Source organism: Lygodium microphyllum, chromosome 3 (assembly GCF_053477565.2).
Source record: "Lygodium microphyllum isolate KBCC chromosome 3, Lygodium_microphyllum_v1.1.10, whole genome shotgun sequence".
NCBI lineage: Eukaryota > Viridiplantae > Streptophyta > Polypodiopsida > Schizaeales > Lygodiaceae > Lygodium > Lygodium microphyllum.
In genome coordinates, this window is record NC_141137.1 from 1,584,246 (window position 1) to 1,604,669 (window position 20,424).

The following is a 20,424-nucleotide window of genomic DNA, read 5'->3' on the forward strand; positions in this document are numbered from 1 at the left end:
CTCCCCAAATCCCACGGCATCTGCCTTGAAGCTTCAACCCTCAAGGTTGGATCCGAGAAGTGTAAAGGACTTCGACAGTCATGCCCATACAATGCTTGAAAAGGGGTCATCTGAATGCTTTGTTGGTAAGAAGCATTGTAGGAAAACTCAACTAGTGGCAAGTATTGAATCCACCTTTTTGGTTCACGACAGTAGTGTTCCCTTAGCATATTCTCGATGACTTGGTTGACTCGCTCCGTTTGACCATCGGTTTGGGGATGGTAGGCTGTACTAAAACAGAGTTGAGTCCCAATGGCTTCAAAGATAGCTCTCCAGAAGTGTGATATGAAGAGAGAATCACGATCACTAATGATTCTTATGGGCAACCCATGTAGCTTGAATATCTCCTTGATGAACAACCTTGCAATGTCTGAGGCTTTATAGTTTGTCTTAATAGGAATAAGGTGTGCAACCTTAGTGAGCATATCAACCACAACCGTAATGGAGTTGTATCCTCCTTGAACTTCGGGTAGGCGAACAACAAAGTCCATACTGATGAATTCCCATTTCATTTGGGGAATGTCAAGTGGTTGCAACTTTCATGGCATTTTGACATGTTTGGCCTTAATACGTTAACAAGACAAACACTCAGTGACATATTCGAGAACATGACCTTTAAGCCTCTCCCAATAGTAGCTCTTCCTGATTGTATTGAGGGTCTTGGCATAGCCAGGATGTCCCGAGAAAGGGGAGTCATGAGCTTCTCAAAGTACCTTTTGCTTGAGTGACTGGATTGCCGGTATACATAATCTCGTTCTATAGTAAACAAGTCCACTATTGATAGAGAATTCTTGATACTTAGCTTGTAGCTTCAGGTCTTGATCCTTGATAGGGATCTCCCTTAGCATCTTCTGATAGGCTAGATCATGGCATGCTTCTTCTCTAGCTAGCTCAAGTATTGGGTTTTTTTGCATGGATACCTTTGTGGCTAGAGATCTAGCTGTTGATGGATCTTGCAAGATTAGAGAATTAAGGAATGCCTTGCGACTAAGTGCATCAGTAATTACATTCTCGGCAACTACATTCTCCTTTCCAGATTAGTATTTTATTTCAAAATCATACTCCTCCAGCACTTCAATCCACCGACGTTGCCTCATGTTGATTTCATTTTGGGTAAAGATCCACTTGAAACTTTTATGATCCGTCACTAGGGTAAACTTGTTACCCAGTAGGTAGTGTCTCCAAAGCTTGAGAGCATGGATGACAGCTAACAACTCCAGGTCATGGGTAGCATAATTCTTCTCATGGCTCTTCAACTTCCTTGAAGAGTATGCTACAGGATGACCTTCTTGCATAAGCACACATCCTAAGGCAAGTGTGCTAGCATCCGTTACTACTTCCTTACTAAGGTCCGAAAGTTTCAAGATAGATGTGCTGATACCAAACTTTGCTTTAATCTATCAAAGCTAGATTGTTCGGCAGTTGACCATGCAATCGATGTTTCCTTCTTCAGTAGATCCATCACAGGTACTGTAATCAAAGCATAGTTTTTTATAAAGACCCTATAGCATTCTGTCAATCCAAGAAAACTGCGTATTTCTTTGACAGTTGTTGGTATTGGCCATTCTAGAACATCTCTGACTTTGGCCGGATCCACTGAGATTCCTTCCGGTGACACGATGAATCCTAGATATTCAATCTAACATTTGAAGAATGCACACTTCTTCATCTTGGCATAAAGCTTGTGTGCCCTCATTGTCTCAAGGACAATGCAAAGATGGGGTTCATGATCTTCTTCCTGTTTGGAGTAGACTAAGGTATCGTCGAAGAAGTCAAGTACAAAGTCGTCAAGATATGGCCTAAAGATTTCCTGCATTAATATGTTGAAGGTGGCAGGTGCATTCGTCAACCCGAATGACATGAATAGAAACTCAAAGTGTCCATATCTTGTGTTAAATGCAGTGTTTGAAATATCTTCCTCCTTGATCCTTATCTAATAGTATCCAGACGTGAGATCAATCTTAGAGAAGATCTTCGCACCTTGAAGATGGTCAAGAAGTTCATCTATTCTTGGAATAGGGTACTTGTTCTTAATGGTTGATTGATTCAACCCTCTGTAATCAATACACAGTCGAAGTGTTCCATCTTTCTTCTTCTGGAATAGCACTCGAGCTCCCCATGGTGAACTGCTAGGACGGATGTAGCCCTGATCTAACAGTTGCTTGAGTTGCTCCCTCAGCTCAATCGCTTCCGGGATGGACATCCTATATGGCCTCTTTGCGATTGGTGTAGCTCCTGGCACTAGCTTAATTTCATGATCAACTTCCCTTTGAGGCAGAAGTTCTGTCAGCTCTTGAGGAAATACCTCCGCGTACTCCTTTAGCCATGAAGGTTCTTCACTAGACTTCTGCTTCTGATCTAGCTTACTAAGCTTAATCAAGTAGACATGTAGCCCCTTTCTAACTCCCTTTATAATCTGAGATACTTTGGCCAATTGAATTTTCAGCTTTCTAGCCTTTCCTTGAGTTGTGACCAATTCCCCTTGAGAGTTTCAAAAGGAAACTTGGCCCTTTCCACAATGAATGTGGGTGTCATTAGGTTTAAGCCAATCCATTCCGAGCAAATACTCCTGGATACCTAGGTTCATGACCCTGAATATGATCGAAGTCGACTTTCCTCCCAGAAAAAAATCCACCTTAGCAGTTTGCGTGGTACAAGTGACCTCACGACCATTTTCTAATTCCACAAGCAAGGTAGGTGCATCTATTGTGGCTATTCCTAATCTTCTTGCACAAGCTGGTGAGATAAAGAAATGCATACTGCCATAATCAATCAAAGTTTTGAAGCCTTTACCTTGATAATCCGATGCGATTTAGGCCTTTCTTGTGAAGGGCGACATGGACTGTTGCCCTCTCAAAGTCTGCTTCCATGGTCGGGTCTTCTTCATCGCACATTTTCCTATTGGCAACATAGGCGGTTCTTCTTCTGCCTCGGGTGGCAGCTCCTTGACCACGGGCGGTTCCTTGGAATGGTCCTTGACGTTGTCCTCCACCAAGTTTGGGACATTGCCTTTTGAAATGACCAGGCTCATTGCAGTGGAAGCAACGGAGGTTGCCGCCATTACCTTGGGTAGGAACAAAGTTATTGACATTGTTGGTCCTTGCTTTCTTCCTTTATCCCCGGTTTTGACTTTGAACTCTCTTTGCTTGGGACCTATACACTCCTTTGTTCTGATCATTATAAGACCAAGTCTTGTTATTTCTTGGCCTGGTCTGCACCTCCTGAATTATGGGCGCAGCTCGAACGAGTGCGTCTTGAAGGTCTGTTGGGCGCATTGATTCGAGACGGGTATTTACAGGTGGGTTTAATTCGGCACAAAACTTCAACACCAGTTGTGTCATATACATTTGTGGCGCATACTTCAAAAGAGAGACGAACTTTGAGTAGTATGCGTCAAGAGTCAGATCAAGCTGTTTTAGCTCATAGAACTCATTCATCTTCTACTTGCGATATGCATGTGGTAAGTATCTTCCTTGCATAGCTTCTTTCAGCTTTTCCTAGGTAACGGACCCTTTTGAGATCCCTTGGTCTCTGCACCATTGCTTCCACCAAAGTCTGGCTTCGCCGGTGAGCTTCAGCTTGGCAAGCATTGCCTGGTTGGCAGGTGTAGTACCGGCCGCTTCAAAGTAATCTTCCATGGACTCGATCCAAATCTCACCATCATCTTGGACAATCCTTCCTTTCCTGTCAAATTCTGGCGGCTTGATCTACTTGAGAAGAAAGTTCTTCTCTTGAATCACGGCCGTACTTGGTGTAGGGGTTGGACTAGGAATCTGTACCAAGGGTTGTGCCTGAGTAAAGGATTCTTAACGTTAACAACTCGCTAATCATTACTATTATATTTCATACCCTATTCAGCTTTAAGCCAAGAAACCTAACCACTTAACTTTTTAGCAATACTCATAGTCAAGACAACCATTGATAAAAAGAAGTCTTATTTTATTAATATGGGCATAGCCCTTTCGGAGTACAATATTTCTTGGGATGGTAGAGCAAGCTGATACATTAATTTGGGGAGAATAAGATTGTGTTACATTCAGCTACGGGAACTGGGTAATAGTATTGATTTGGGTCATGGATTTTTAGGAATTGATAAGTCATTGGAAGATTAGGGTATCCTTTCCTTTGGTACCCATTCTTCTCGTAGCGTCCCAACACCTTGATCCTGTCGGTGAGGATTATGCGGGTCACTTTCTTGTACACATATGTGTTCAGCTTGACCTTCTAACCTCCGACATGTAAGGTTGTGTTTACGTGAGCCTCAACAAAAATGAACAGCTTCACGATCTTCAGATCCTCCAACCACTTGATTCTCTTTAGGTGGATTCGAAGGTATGCAAACCGATGGGCAGCTACGTAATAGATTCTTGAATCACCCATCTATCTCCATTCCACGTACATAGGTGATGGATTGTAAATGCGGTCTAGGATGTTCATCATATCGATCCTTCGTTGATAATCCGAGGCATGCATCGGGGTCATAAACACGACTTGGAACACCATGAATCTGTTCCATGCTTCATGACTTTGTAAGACAACATCGATAAGTAAGGAAATGTTCTTAACAATAACACTTATTTTACTTCTTCTTATTAAGTTTTCTTATAAAGACAAATCCTTCGTTGGTTCGCTTTGATACCAACTGTAACGTGTCCACTGTCCCCTTTCAGGAAACGTCTTAGCAGTCCATCGGAAAGAGAGTCTAGAAAGCTCCGCCCGGCACTCCCATGGAATATTACGCGATTTGCGATCTAGGACTTCTCGAGTCTACCACATAGCGGAAGTATTTCAGACGTTTCCACTTAGGACCGACCTGAATCAGGGTTCCCCTTAATGGTCGATTTCCGAAACGACAACTAGCGTCGAACCCCAGGCGAACTACTTTACGAAAAAATGCCAGGGACGAAGCAGATTCATGCTGTACTTGGTTCAAGGAGAATGGAAAATGAGAGGGATGCAAGGCTCGACCTCTCTGCCCATAGGGCATAGTCCCATTCCCTTCCCCTAAAACAGCATAAATCAGGATTCTAGTAACCTAAACTCTAGGTCAGCGCCCTTGCTATTCATTTCCTTCAAACGAAGTTTCCTGCTATCCATTTCGCTTGAGAAAAGTTCCCGGCCAACCGAGACCACCCATCCATAGGACAGACCCATGGCCACATCCACCGCACTTTCCTCAGGGTTGATTTAATTGTCTACTTACCTACCACATTTAGTTGAATACGAAAAAAACAACTTCCTTAATTAGCCGATTAGACACCGGTTCCTTCACGTAATCTCAGTACTTGACATAGAAAATCAGTGTCAAACAAGTTTCTTTTTAACAGGTTATCTTATTTATCTTTGGAATATATCCATATAATCCAGCCCGTAGGCTAATCCATAATCCACCCGAAGGCAATTCATAATCCGAGCGAAGGCTATCCAGCAATCCACAGGGATTACTAATCCAAGATTCCGCCCGTAGACTAGTATACAGGCCTTGAGATACAATCCCGAGTTGCGTTGGCCGCTTGTGCAGGGCCCAGAAGGCAAGGGATTTACGGATAGAGCCCCCCCTGGCACCCAAGCATCCTCCTGCTCCAAGTAGCGCGCAACGGAGAGACCTCTCGCGACTGGTTCGGTTCATGTTCCCGGCGCGACTAAAAACCCCCTTGATTAGGGTCAAGCAGATAGTCAGGGGTAACTAATGTTGCCTCTCCCTTTAGGCCTTTAACCTGAAGCATTAATTAACTTTCCATCTTTTAGTTCCTTAAGCAAACAATGCAAACAATGCTCCTAAATTGTTACAAGCACAATCAATCCAGTGGTTGTTTATTTGGCCAACTGCTAAGGAGTGAATCCTTATCTCTGAATGTATCCAGCATTCGATCCGAGATCAATTGCAACTTGGCAAGATCCCCCAAGGGTTTGTTTGTTCACCCTTTTTCCTTAGGTTAGGGTCATACCCTATCAACCCAACTTAACCAACACCCTAGGTTTCATAAATTAACAATAAATCCTTGCGACCATGTCACTCTGACGACTTGATTGATCCTTTGCCTCCAAGCAAATACCTAACTTCCCTTAACTTGGCAAATCAGCCCGAGAAAGGTGATGTAGCAAGATGACTACTCATCCTCTTGCCAGTTAGACTTGCGCTAGAACCTGCCAACCTCTTTACAAGGAGTGGCAAATCTCTCTTGTGAATAAACCACAAAGCTGTGTGACGTTGCAACTTACTGCACAAGTGTCGCATCTATCCCATGGGATCATTTCACCCATTGAACGGCATTTCCTGGTCAACGAATTATGTTTAGACAAGAAGCGGAGTTTAGGGTGTCTTCTTACGCAACCCAACCCTAATTGTACTAGGCCGTCCTAGGGTTTCTAAACTCAATCCGAGTTTTAGCATTACGTCGAACGATCCTTAGGCTAGAAACCCTAGATTGTTGTTTGCATGAGCGTCCAATTGACCCAAAAATTTCGTGAATGTGGATAGGACCTTTGGGTTTGAGGGCTTCAACTTGTTGTCCAAGTACGATACTAGGCTGCATTTCTGACGTGCCAAGCCCTAGCTAGTACGTCAGGTGTATATCGTGTCGACTAGTTATAATATCACAAGTGATTTGGGTAAATTAACCTACTTGTCTTGCGACAAGAACGATTCTTTTCTAGAGATGCTAAACTAGTTTGCAAGACCACAATATATGTAAACATGCGAATCATTGCTTCTACACACCGCAAGGTTCACAATAACCCTATCTTTCCTTGGTAAAGTCAAAACGCATGATAATTTGAAGAATAACTTACCTAGGACCTACTAGGATCTACATCAAAGAGTCACGCCTACAACCCTTTTATCTAAGCTTTTGAATTTCATGGTTTGATAAGCCGTGCAACCTTTCCTAAATGCAACTCTTGATGAATGAATTTTTCACATGACGAATATGCAATAAGCAACCCTTTCCTAACTACAACGTAGTTAATGAAGTTCATGCAAAGCGAATATTATAGGACTAGTGTTTGGACTCATTACTTTGGAAATGCACCAAAATAGCAACATGTGACTAAGCTCCTAAGATGGATAAGCAGTTTATGTTCGCAACTTTTTGGAAATGCAAATGATCCAATTTTCATGACATGCACCAATCCTTGTCCATCGTTCAAAGAGAGAATTTATTAAATGTACTTTTATCACTACCACATGAATTAACGATAAGCATGAAATGTATTCTCCCTATGCAATTAAGCGTGTTTAAAGCATTTCTTATACGTGGGATTAAAATCATAAAACGTAGGCTTGTGGATCTGTGGTGATGTCCACATGTAAGTTCGGGGAGGGATTACCGCAGGTGCGCCTTGCATCTTCTTGGGAGCCATCGTTGATGACTTGAACTCCCAGGTAACGGACCCTTTTGAGATCCGTTGGTCTCTGCACCATTGCTTCCACCAAAGTCTGGCTTCGCCGATGAGCTTCAGCTTGGCGAGCATTGCCTGGTTGGCGGGTGTAGTGCCGGTCGGTTCAAAGTAATCTTCCATGGACTCGATCCAAATCTCACCATTAGCTTAGACAATCCTTCCTTTCCCGTCAAATTCTGGCGGCTTGATCTACTTGAGAAGAAAGTTCTTCTCTTGAATCACGGCCGTACTTGGTGTAAGGGTTGGACTAGGAATCTGTACCAAGGGTTGTGCTTGAGTAAAGGATTCTTAACGTTAACAACTCGCTAATCATTACTATTATATTTCATACCCAATTTAGTTTTAAGCCAAGAAACCTAACCACTTAACTTTTTATCTATACTCATAGTCAAGACAATCATTAATAAAAAGAAGTCTTATTTTATTAATGTGGACATAGCCCTTTCGGAGTACAATATTTCTTGGGATGGTAGAGCAAGCTGATACATTAATTCGGGGAGAATAATATTGTGTTACATTCGGCTACGGGAACTGGGTAATAGTATGGATTTGGATCATGGATCTTTAGGAAACGATAAGTCATTGGAAGATTAGGGTATCCTTTCCTTTGGCACCCACATTCTCGTAGTGTCCCAACACCTTGATCCTGTCGGCGAGGATTATGCGGGTCACTTCCTCGTACATATATGTGTTCAGCTTGACCTTCCAACCTCCGACATGTAAGGTTGTGTTTACGTGAGCCTCAACAAAAATGAACAGCTTCACGATCTTCAGGTCCTCCAACCACCTGATTCTCTTTAGGTGGATTCGAAGGTATGCAAACCGATGGGTAGCTATGCAATAGATTCTTTAATCACCCGTCCATCTCCATTCCACATACAGAGACGATGGATTGTAAATGCGGTCTAGGATGTTCATCATATCAATCCTTTGTTGATCATCCGAGGCGTGCATCGGGGTCATAAACACGACCTGGAACACCATGAATCTGTTCCATGCTTCATGACTCTGTAAGATAACATCGATAAGTAAAGAAATGTTCTTAACAACAATACTTATTTTACTTCTTCTTATTAAGTTTTCTTATAAAGACAGATCCTTCATTGGTTCGCTCTAATACCAACTGTAACGTGTCCACCTGTTCCCTTTCAGGACACGTCTTAGCAGTCCATCGAAAAGAGAGTCTAGAAAGCTCCGCCCGACACTCCCATGGAATGTTACGGGGTTTGCGATCTAGGACTTCCCGAGTCTGCCTCGTAGCAGAAGTATTTCGGCTAGACCGACCTGAATCAGGGTTTCCCCTAATGGTCAATTTCCTAAACGACAACTAGCGTCGAACCCCAGGCGAACTACTTTATGTAAAAACGTCAGGGATGAAGCGGATTCATGCTGCACTTGGTTCAAGGAGAATGGAAAATGAGAGGGATGTAAGGCTTGACCTCTCTGCCCATAAGGCATAGTCCCATTCCGTTCCCCTAAAATAGCATAAATCAGGATTCTAGTAACCTAAACTCTAGGTCAGCGCCCTTGATGTTCATTTCCTTCAATAGAAGTTTCCTGCTGTCCATTTGCTTGAGAAAAGTTCCCGGCCAACTAACACCACCCATCCATAGGACGGACCCATGGCCACATCCACCGCACTTTCCTCAAGGTTGATTTAGTTATCTAATTACCTACCACATTTAGTTGAACACGAAAAAAACAGCTTCCTTAATTAGCCGATTAGACACCGGTTCCTTCATGTAATCTCAGCACTTGACATAGAAAATCAGTGTCAAACAAGTTTCTTTTTAACATGTTATCTTATTTATCTTTTGAATACATCCATATAATCTAGCCCGTAGGCTAATCCATAATCCGCCCGAAGGCAATCCATAATCCGCACGAAGGCTATCCAACAATCCACAGGGATTACTAATCCAAGATTCTGCCCATAGACTAGTATACAGGCCTCGAGATCCAATCCCGAGTTGCGTTGGCCTCTTGTGCAGGGCCCGGAAGGCAAGGGATTTATGGACAAAGCCCCCCCTGGCACCCAACTGTCCTCCTGCTCCAAGTAGCGCGCAACGGAGAGACCTCTCGTGGCGGGTTCGGTTCACGTTCCCGACACAGCTAACAACCCCCTTGGTTAGGGTCAAGCAGACAGTCGAGGGTCACTAATTCTACCTCTCCCTTTAGGCCTTTAACCTGAAGCATTAATTAACTTTCTATCTTTTAGTTCCTTGAGCAAACAATGCAAACAGTGCTCCTAAGCTGTTACAAGCACAATCAATCCAGTGGTTGTTTATTTGGCCAACTGCTAAAGAGTGAATCCTTATCTCCGAATGCATCCAGCATTCGATTGGGGATCAATTGCGACTTGGCAAGTTCCCCCAAGGGTTTTTTTTATCACCCTTTTGTCCTTGGGTTAGGGTCATACCCTATCAACCCAACTTAACCAACATCTTAGGTTTCATAAATTAACAATAAATCTTGCCGACCATGTAGCTCCGACGACTTGATTAATCCTTTGCTTCCAAGCAAATACCTAACTTCCCTTAACTTGGCAAATCAACCCAAGAAAGGTGATGTAGCAAGATGACTACTTATCCTCTTGCCAGTTAGACTTGCATTAGAACCTGCCAACCTCTTTACAAGGAGTGGCAAATCTCTCTTGTGAATAAAATACAAAGCCGTGCGACATTGCAACTTGCTGCACAAGTGTCGCATCTATCCCATGGGATCATTTCACCCATTGAACGATGTTTCCTGTTCAAGGAATTATGTTTAGACAAGAAGCCAGGTTTAGGGTGTCTTCTTACCCAACCCAACCCTAATTGTACTAGGCCGACAATGTTTGGTCCTAGGGTTTCCAAACTCAATCCGAGTTTTAGCATTAGGTCGAATGATCCTTAGGGTAGAAACCCTAGATCGTTGTTTGCATGAGCGTCCAATTGACCCAAACATTTTGTGAATGTGGGTAGGACCTTTGGGTTTGAGGGCTTCAACTTGTCGTCCAAGTACGATACTAGGCTGCATTTCTGACGTGCCAAGCCCTAGCTAGTACTTCAGGTGTTTATTGTATCGACTAGTTATAATATCACAAGTGATTTGGGTAAATTGACCTACTTGTCTTGCGACAAGGACGATTCTTTCCTAGAGATGCTAAACTAGTTTGCAAGACATCACAATACATGTAAACATGAGAATCATTGCTTCTACGCACCGCAAGGTTCATAATAACCCTATCTTTCCTTGGTAAAGTCCAAACGCATGATAATTTGAAGAATAACTTACCTAGGACCTACTAGGATTTACATCAAAGAGTCATGCCTACAACCCTTTTATCTAAGCTTTTTAATTTCATGCTTTGATAAGCCGTGAAACCTTTCCTAAATGCAACTCTTGATGAATGAATTTTTTGCATGACGAATATGCAACAAGCAACCCTTTCCTAATTACAACGTAGTTAATGAAGTTCATGCAAAGCAAATATTATAGGACTAGTGTTGACTTATTCCATTTTACAAGCATATGCAACATGCAAGTCCATAGATTCATTTTCGTGCTCTGCAATTTCTTTTCGGATAACATCCTACGGGTGTTAACAACTTTTCCTCATGCGAATCATTACAAGGAAGATACTACCTAAAATGCGACATACGCTTGTTCTTTCCATGGCCAGTCAAAAATGCACTTAACAATTTCATCCTTTGCACTAAGCAATAGGTGTTTGGACTCATTACTTTCGAAATGCACCAAAATAGCAAGATGTGACTAAGCTCCTAAGACGGACAACAGTTTATGTTCACAACTTTTTGGAAATGCAAATGATCCAATTTTCATGACATGCACCAATCCTTGTCCATCGTTCAAAGAGATAATTTATCAAATGTACTTTTATCACTACCACATGAATTAATGATAAGCATAAAATGCATTCTCCCTATGCAATTAAGCGTGTTTAAAGCATTTCTTATACGTGGGATTAAAATCGTAAAAACTGGGCTTGTGGATCCGCGGTGATGTCCACGTGTAAGTTTGGGGAGGAACCACCCGTAGGTGCGCCTTGCGTCTTCTTGGGAGCCATTGTTGATGACTTAAACTCCACGATCTCTTACTCGATTTTTGAATTTCCTCTGCTTTGGCAAAACGGCCTCCAAGCCCGCCTGCTTCCTCCCTTGCACAGGAATTGGGGCTTTACGAACTCGGTTTTAAAACCAGGGGAGGGTACGTAGGAACAAGGCCTAAGGGATTTATCTTTTAGAAGCTTCTGAAGACCAGCAGAGACATCGTGGAAGGACCAATGATTGGAAAAGAAAGGGCGTCGGAGACAAGGGGAGTGACTTGATGACGATGGCAGGGATGGGCGGCGGCCTAGCGGCGATCACGATGGCAGTACAACAGGTGACGGCAGAAACATCCTCCTTCCCTCCACGATCGTGCAGCACGATAGTATCCTCCTCTCACTTGATCACAGGGGGTCACGTGTGAGATGACGACAGCAGTGTTTCTTCAATACGGCAGCCTCCCTCCTCAGCACGATAGCCTTTCTATCTTATCTGTTCTTCCCCAATGCCTAAGGGGTGTTTATATAGGCCAAGGGGGGGAAAAGGAAAGCTCCACCACGTGGATTATGCATGGTTCCCCCCCTCATGCAACCCATACCACTCTACCTAGCCCATTCCTCCCCACACTCCCTCTCCTCCAACCATGTATCGGCTGGGGGAAGGGATAATAATAAAAAAATTTGACTTAAATTTCATCATTATCCCAATTACCCCTTCAAAAAGGGTGTTCTCCCGCAGGTTTTAACGGTCTTCAACCCCGGCCTCGATTTCACAATGCGGAGGCCTCATTCTTGCGCGTGCGGGGTACGGATTAAGCTACCGATAATTATGATGTGAGAGATGATCTTGCACAGGTTTTTTCGTGGCGTGTGGGGAGTCAAGTTCAACAATATTTTTGAGCGGAAATATTACACAGAAATCCTTGTTGTTGCCAATATACATCAAGGATGCTTCTAGCGATTTGAATAAGTTCTTCTATTTTTGCTCCTAAAAAATTATCAATAAATCACACCATTTGGAGACAAAGTGAGAGAGAAATAAGAAAAAGGGCAACTATATTTTTGTGGGCAATGAGATACAACATCATGGAGTGTGCCTAAAATGTAATCCTAGTGATGGTGGTGCAGCTATGAACTCATACATGCAATGATGTTGACTTGCCACAACTAGTGCAAGGCAAGTCGGTGCCATGTAGGATGAAGGAGTACACCTACTAGCATACTTATTGTTGTATCAATACCCTGCAACTTATTGAAATCATTAGCAGTAGAGGTGACCACTCCACGTTGTTGTATAACTTCATCGCTATTAGTTGTGGGGGATGGAGAGTTGTCTTGTGTAAACACCCATGCTGTCGAGGGCCAACCCTGACCTACCAAAAGTGGCCACAATATTTGTGTCTCGACTACCAGAGGTAAATGAGACTCTGTCCTGGTCCCCAAAGGGACCGTAGGTGCCAAGATTAGTCTCGAACTTCATGGAGGTGAGGGCGGTGTATCAGCCTGTGCTTCCATAGAATCCTCTCACTTGGTGGACCTGCTCCTGTGGATATTGCAAGGTGATCTACTTTCCAAACAGCATTAAAAAAGTAGTTATAGCTATTAGACCTTTTAACATAAATATATGTACGTAGGGCGACCAAAATATATAGTTATTGTACGAAATAACAGACACTTATATCCACATGATGATGATGATAAGGATTCTAAATAAGCGACTCGTATCAGGTCCTATATGTACTATTACTATTGTAAAGACGTCAAATCAGTACGCACGACTACGTTCTTGCCCTGGCACAGGCCGTGAAGTGGCCCCCATTCCATGTATACACCCCGACCATTGGTGACCCAATACTATAATAGCCATGCACGTCACGTTACACGTACATTTGTTAGCATATATACATACCTCACTAATCTGATGACTCTCCGCGACAGCCGCAGAAGCGCCAGCAACAGCGAGCTCAGCTTGATCCCTACTGTGTGCATGCACATTAAGTGCGTGATTAATCACTAGTAGTAGTGAAAGCCATTAGGGCCAAAAACGCTTCAAAAATGGCACTTGTAAGAAAGTGATTAAGTTGCTAACTAGTTGAGGTTTAGGAAGAATAAAATCTCTAAATTTGGTTGTCCAGATGTGATTAATGAGAGAATATTTGGTTCATTGAAGAGGTCGGCCATTAATTGCCCTCATCTTTTAATCCAGGTCAGGGGTCACCTTTTCGGCCGTTTATTGTCTTGGAACTCGAGAGATTTTGTATTTTCGAGATTTTCGTACGAACTTCGCATTTGTTTGCTCCCGCGTTTTCTTTCTATACACTATTCTCTTTTACCATTCCTTTTGCTGCACTTGCTTTCTATCACTGTGAGATTCTTGCTCGGTTCATTTGCTAGAATGTCTAGCAATACTACTTCAAATAACACAGGCGCAAGCACACGTAAATACAAGCTATCTATTCAGCTAGATCCGACTTACACATCTTGGAGAAGTATACATCATCGAGTATTGATAGATGAGATTGAAGCCAACAGGTTGCGAACACAAGGAATGAAGCATATAGATTTGTGGGTGGATGGAAATATCTATCCCAGGGATCCTTCTACAGGTAAACCACCTCCTTTTTTGAATGTCCATGACTATATAAGATATGCTAGAGAAGGTTATAATGGAATGCTTGGCTACTGTATGAGGTTATACTCTGCATCTTACACATATATAGCCCAAGTGCACGAAATGAAAAAAGCACTAGAAACTACACAAACAAAAATTTTAGAGTTGACAAGTCAGATTGATATTTTGAAAAATGTTAATAATTCATTGCAGAATAAGCTAATACGCTTGAGAGAAACTCCAGTAGGATTTAGAGAGAGGAAGAGACCGTTAAAAAATATAACCAGCTTGTGTGAGAGAGCAAAGAAAAGGAGACTAAATCTTACAAAGGAATATGTCTCTAACATATTAGGCATAAATATCCGAGAGAATGAGGAAAGAATCAAACTTTTGAAGGAAACCATGAATAAGAAAGACATTTTGAGGATTCTTAAGTCACCAGAAAATGTGGATTTGAGAGGTCCAACTCTGAGAGAGTTAGTGAAGGATTTAAAAGGCATAGTGAAAGCAAATGAAATCGTAGAGACATGCGATACTCTGGGTATAAGTCGAAAAGGTTACCGTGCTATCTCTGGATTATGGTTTAAAAATCTTAAACGCAATAGGGTAACTATATTTGGATTGCCCCGAGCCCTTGCAGTTTCCACTGCAAGAATTTCCATGAATCGCAAGATTCCACATGTTTTTGGAGATTACTTTCACATCGAAAGGTTTATGTCCTATGAAAAACAAAAAAAACAGGCAATTTTTTATTACAATGAGTTTAACAATATATGGGTTGATCTAAAAAAGGTGCAAATTGCAATGGTTCACATGTATAAAATCACAGTAGAAGAAAGTTATGGTGTTCTAAAGTTTGCCTTGAAGTTGGATGAAGCACAGATTCAAAAGGGACAGAAGATGGAAAGAATTAGCATTTGCCTCATGAACATGGCATTGGACCATGGCAATGGCGAGGGCAAAGCTCCATTGCATAAGATCCAATTCGAGATGGAGATTTGGTGGATTGGTGCAGCCCAGGTACCAATTAAAAATCATCAAACGTTGAAATGGTTGTTCAACCATACAGGTATTCCAAATATCATTAAGTCTCAAAGTGAAGGCGAAATGTTGGTAGTTGATGGGGTTGGTAAATTTAATGTGGAATGGCATATGAGTGCTGATTTGAAAACTATCAAATGTATGCTTGGAATATGTAATGGTGCAAATGCAAAATATCCTTGCATTTATTGCATGGAAAGTATTGGATCCAAAGATTGGAGTAGTTTGCGACCAGTAAGAAGAGCCCCAAATAGAGACTCTATAGATTTGAGTAAATTTAAAAACATAGAAGACATCTGGGATCCCATTCTTTCCATCTCTCTCAAGAATGTTCATATTTGTACTTTGCATGCAGAGATTAGAATAATCGATAAGCTTCTCAGGTTGCATCTCGACTACGCATATTCCATTAAGCCATTATCTTTATCAGATGAGTGTATTGATAAATGCGAGGCATTGCTATCGAAAATGGGATTTCATGGGGGCCAAGTTCACTTAAGAAAGGATCCAATACTTTCAGGAAAAACAAGAGATATCTTGGCCGATGTCTCCATGGGAGGCTCAAAAGCTAGATGATTCTTAGGAAATCATTCAGGAAAGCAGGTGAATGTGGCTTGGGAGTGTTGGAGAGAGCTATGTGAGATCACAACAAATGTTGCAAGCACGCCGAGGCTTGCATTTCTTAGAATGGAGGTCTGGATACACCTTGATGTTTTTCTGAAACTCCTCAGGCAACATAAGACAACAAATACATATGCGGAAGAGTTCAAAAGATCAATCACAAAGCTTGTTCAGGCGATAAAAGAGGCATGGGGAGAAAAAGATATCACTTTTTATCTGGTAAAGTAATAATTATTTAATATCGGCTTATTTTGACAGGTTTTTCAATTGGTATAAAATTTGTGTTACTTTGTATTGCAGCATATTCTTCATATTCATGGACCTTTCTTTGTGGAGGAGCATGGCCCCTTAGCAACTTATAGCAACCAAGGCATGGAAAAATCCCACTATCAAGCACGCACAAGTTATTTTCGAAGCACAAGGCATGGGGGAGGAGTTACAAAAAGCAATGCTTTGGAGGAGCTATTCAACTGGTTTTTTCAACGATGTCGTATTGCTGCGCATTTGAGGTGTGTAAACCACCCAAAAGTTGTGCATGGGATTTGGTACTTTGTACATATTTAGTTGTTGTGATTACATTTATTTTCAGCGTATGGAAGGGTTGCTTTCAGGGATGTAAGAGGAGTGCATTTTCTCAAATCTGTACACAATCAATCTTATTGTTGTGAATAGCAAATACTACAATGAGCTGGGTTTCTTTTTCACTTTTCTTGTCCCTGAAACAAAGGGAAGATCTTTGGAGGAAATTACAGGGGAGAATAGTGATGAGCCAAGGAATCACACAAATTTACAGATTGGAACTAGGAATGGACATTTGACCTTGTGAGTTGTTGGGACATGTTTTTGGGGGTTCTAGTGTTTCAGATTTAGTGGAGGCAGCATATTCAAGCTCATGAGAGGAGTCGTGCTTTTGAAGGGGGGAAAAGAGAAGCTTTAATTTTTGAAAGGTGTTTTTGGAGGGAGAGAAGGAAGATAATACAATGTAGAATTTTGAGGAGAAAAAGGGGAGTCGACGCGCAGGGAATCTCGGAAAGGAGGCACCCTTCCGTCCTAAGTGTAGAGCAGCTTTTCGGAGCTCATTTATCACATCATTACCTCGCTGTAATGTCAGCTTCAGACTAGCTACTTTCTCAGAAAGAAATCTAAGGTTCACATTCACGGCACAAATAGCTTGGTCTGCAGAGGCGAGAGCTGAATATAGCTGCTGTGTCAAACTGGTCCAAGAATGGCCAGAATTAGCTAATTCCAACGCCAGCTTTTTGTATGTCGAGGCGAAAACAGCATCATCGCTTCCACGAAATGGAGCATTATTCTCATGACCTATGTTACAACTAGACGGGCGTTGAGAATCAGAGAAGGCGGGAGCTTCAAATGGATGCTCGTCAGAAGAGAGGTCTTGCACCAAGTCAGCAACGCACAAGAGAAGACCACCCACCAGTCCCTTCTCCATAGCCTACTCGACTGATGAGATCAAGCGGAACCAGACTGGATTGTGCCACAGGAATAGAATAACGGTCGTTCGGACTCTGTACTCCAGGAAGGCATCTTTGAGCTTCTTGGCGGCGGACGGCTCGATCTTGCGGCCGAGGAGCTCTTCCCAGAGGCTTCGGGTGTGGCTATGGCGGAGGCGCCAGGGCAGCAGGCAAGGGTGATGGGCCCTTCTTCTTGTGAGGCTGCGGAGAGCTGCCATCATGTGGCCGTATGATGAGATTACTGCAAGGATAGGAAACGATGTGATTTTAACCTGTCAGGGGGGGGACAATCCGGATGAATTCAGACTCCTGCTAAAGATGACGAATTCAAACTCGGTCTTTGACGACACACTCAGCAGTAGTCAACTATCAGATGGCTACTACACATGAAGCTATGAGAGCTGTATTTTCTTCTAGCATACAATTCCTGATTGGTTGACTCGTGGCTTTACTTCTTAACAGAAACAATTAGTTGTTCCGAAATCTGGTTCTCGTCTTTGAAGAATCCTACATTATTGGAGTGACATCAATTTCTTTTCTAAGTAGAGTTAACTCTGTTGAGAGCTTTCCTGCAGTACGCACAGTAAAACTTGGTTTCTCAAAGTGAGCTTGAAGATTATCTCTGCAGAGATTTTTGCTGAAGGTGTATGCATGGTGAAATCAGTAATTTGGAGTAAAGCACTCATGGTCTCAGTGAGCAATTGAAGGATGTTTTGAGGGTTCATTTCTTATATATATATTGGACTTTGCACAGTCATATAAACCAGAATACAAGCTTTGGGTCTACCATTGGAATATCAATGTTCCTCCGATGAAGCAGCCAGCTGAGAAAAGCATTGGTTGAGCATGTTGGTAACCTGAAAGGAGCAGTCACTTAGCTATCTATTGTCAATAGTTTTGTGGATTAAAAGCCAAGAGAACTTGAGAAAGCATATCGATCACTTCTATGAATTGCAACTTTGGACATTGTTTGGGGACTGACTCTTGGGTTTGATGAGGTGCATCTACAAGATGGGAATGGAGCCTTGCTTGCACTAAATTGAGTGCTGTGGCTTGTATATTGTTATGTCACTGTGACCCTGACAAAAGAATGTTTGTAATGAACATTCACTCTTTCAAGGCATTTGCCACATCGTGGTCCACAACATTTTAAAATCTTGTAGATATGGGCTGAACAAACATACAATAGTCTCTTTGCCAAGAATTGTAGACATCATATCACATTGGAATGCAAAGTTGTTGATGCAATGTTAAAAAGTGGATTACAAGAATGCTATTGGTATACTTTACCTGTATGACATGCTGAAGCTAAAACTGAATTTATTGATTGAAATCTGGAATTATTGTATGGTTAATATATGACTCAGAGTTGAATGCTAGAACCATCTCTGACATTGGGATTATTTATTTGTTTGATCTTCCATCTTGATATATATCAAGGTCTTCTGAAGACGCGACTATGCTTTCGTAAACCCTTCGACAACGACAACTTCAAAGAATGCAAATAAAAGACGGAAATGACACATGAGCAATCGCACTTTTATATATAAGAAAGAATATATACAAAGCTAGTTTTCCAAAACTCTCAAGAGATTCTCTTCCTCCTCAGGAATCTTTCCTCTATAACGTAGAAATTTTTTTCTCTTGTAGCCAGCTATAGATTTTACATCAGTTCTGTCTGCAGCTAAGGCGTAGGATGAAAACGTCAAAAAGTATCCTGCTCTAGAAGCAGAGTAACCTGGACCGTAGCCAAAAATCCTAATTGCTGCAGTCTTTTCCAAAAACATTATTTTGTGGGCATTATATTGTAATCCTGAGAAACCTAGAAGCCTTGTAAGAGCTTTAATACAAAGTATCGGCCATGCTGCGTCCTCTGAGAAACTACTATGAAGTACAAAAAAGGATTCAGGGTCAATCCTAGCCAAGTAGTGGCCGAGTGCAATGTCTTTGGTGGTGTTACTAGCAGCTCTCGATCCTTTGCCACGCCCCAAGAAGTTATCTGTATCGGCAATCTCCAACTGCAAATAAAAGCCATACTGAATGAGCATGAAATGTAAACCTACCAATGTGTAAAAGCAAATTCAAAATTATCTTACCACTTGATTTTCATCGTACTCCAATTTAAATGGATTTCATAAATTAATTGATGATGCTGTCTCATTGGTGTTAGTCAATTCTTTAACATATTCAGACTCCTCTCTTCCAAAATTGGAAATGCCGAGCTCGCTTTGAATGCGATCGAAGTCCTCATCAGTAATACTCAACTCCTTTTCGGCTTCTTTGGCCTTTTCAAAACAAAGAGAGAATGCCTCACCAGCATCAATAAACTTATCATCTAGAGTTTCTTTATCAAGTTTCAGAATCTCTTCCTTTGATTCATTTTCTGTGTCAATTATCCCATTAGCAGCATCAGATGCCTCTGCAATAATTGCAAGACAATAATCTTCCCTAAGATTAAAAAGTTTTTGAATATCTGATAGTAAAATGTACTCCTTGTCCTTGAAAGGTATACATGGCAGGGAAGGAACAATATGGTGAGAACTCTCATCAGGTTGAGGGTTTGTATCTCCTTGGCTCTCCTCAATGATAGTCTCAGCTTTGAAGTGAGCAACATCCAAATTCTCAGCAATGGAAGCCTCAAAATCTGTATCTACAACCTCCTCTATTTCCCTTTCATCTGCCAGATCATCCAACATGCAAAAGCTGGCACTCTTTGCTCCTTCCAACTGTTGCTCCTCAGCTTTCATAGGGTATTTGACAAGGATGAATATAATAAAAGCAGCAGATTTTCTCATCATCTTGCAGTTTTTGGAATGAGTGCAGCAAAATATGTCTGTTGAATGAAACCTCTCCATAGAGTGGGCCCTGGACTTCCTAGTAAATACTGCCTTTTCATTTCCTGTTGACCCAATGGGAATATGGACATAGTCAATTGTGCCAACTTCAACAGAAGGACCTGCAAGAGTTTCAAACTCCAAAAAGTCCTCCATAATATATTTTTCACAAGATTTCAGAACTTTGTCAAGTTCCCAATCAGGATTTAAAAAAATTTTCACAACTCCATAGAATGAGAGATCCATTCCATTCTGAAGCATAAAATCAAGTAGCCTCTCTGATGGAGTGATATCAATGAGCTCTGATACTCCTTGACCTCTCACTACTGGCGTTCGCTTCCCTGGAGATGTACTTGA

General features: G+C 41.9%; 1 pseudogene; it reads right to left on the reverse strand.

Annotated features, from left to right (window-relative positions):
• LOC148037999 (serine/threonine protein phosphatase 2A 55 kDa regulatory subunit B beta isoform pseudogene) overlaps window positions 1–17,211 on the reverse strand; it is a 58,692-nt pseudogene extending 41,481 nt beyond the window's left edge.
• Window positions 17,212–20,424: the final 3,213 nt, after the last annotated feature.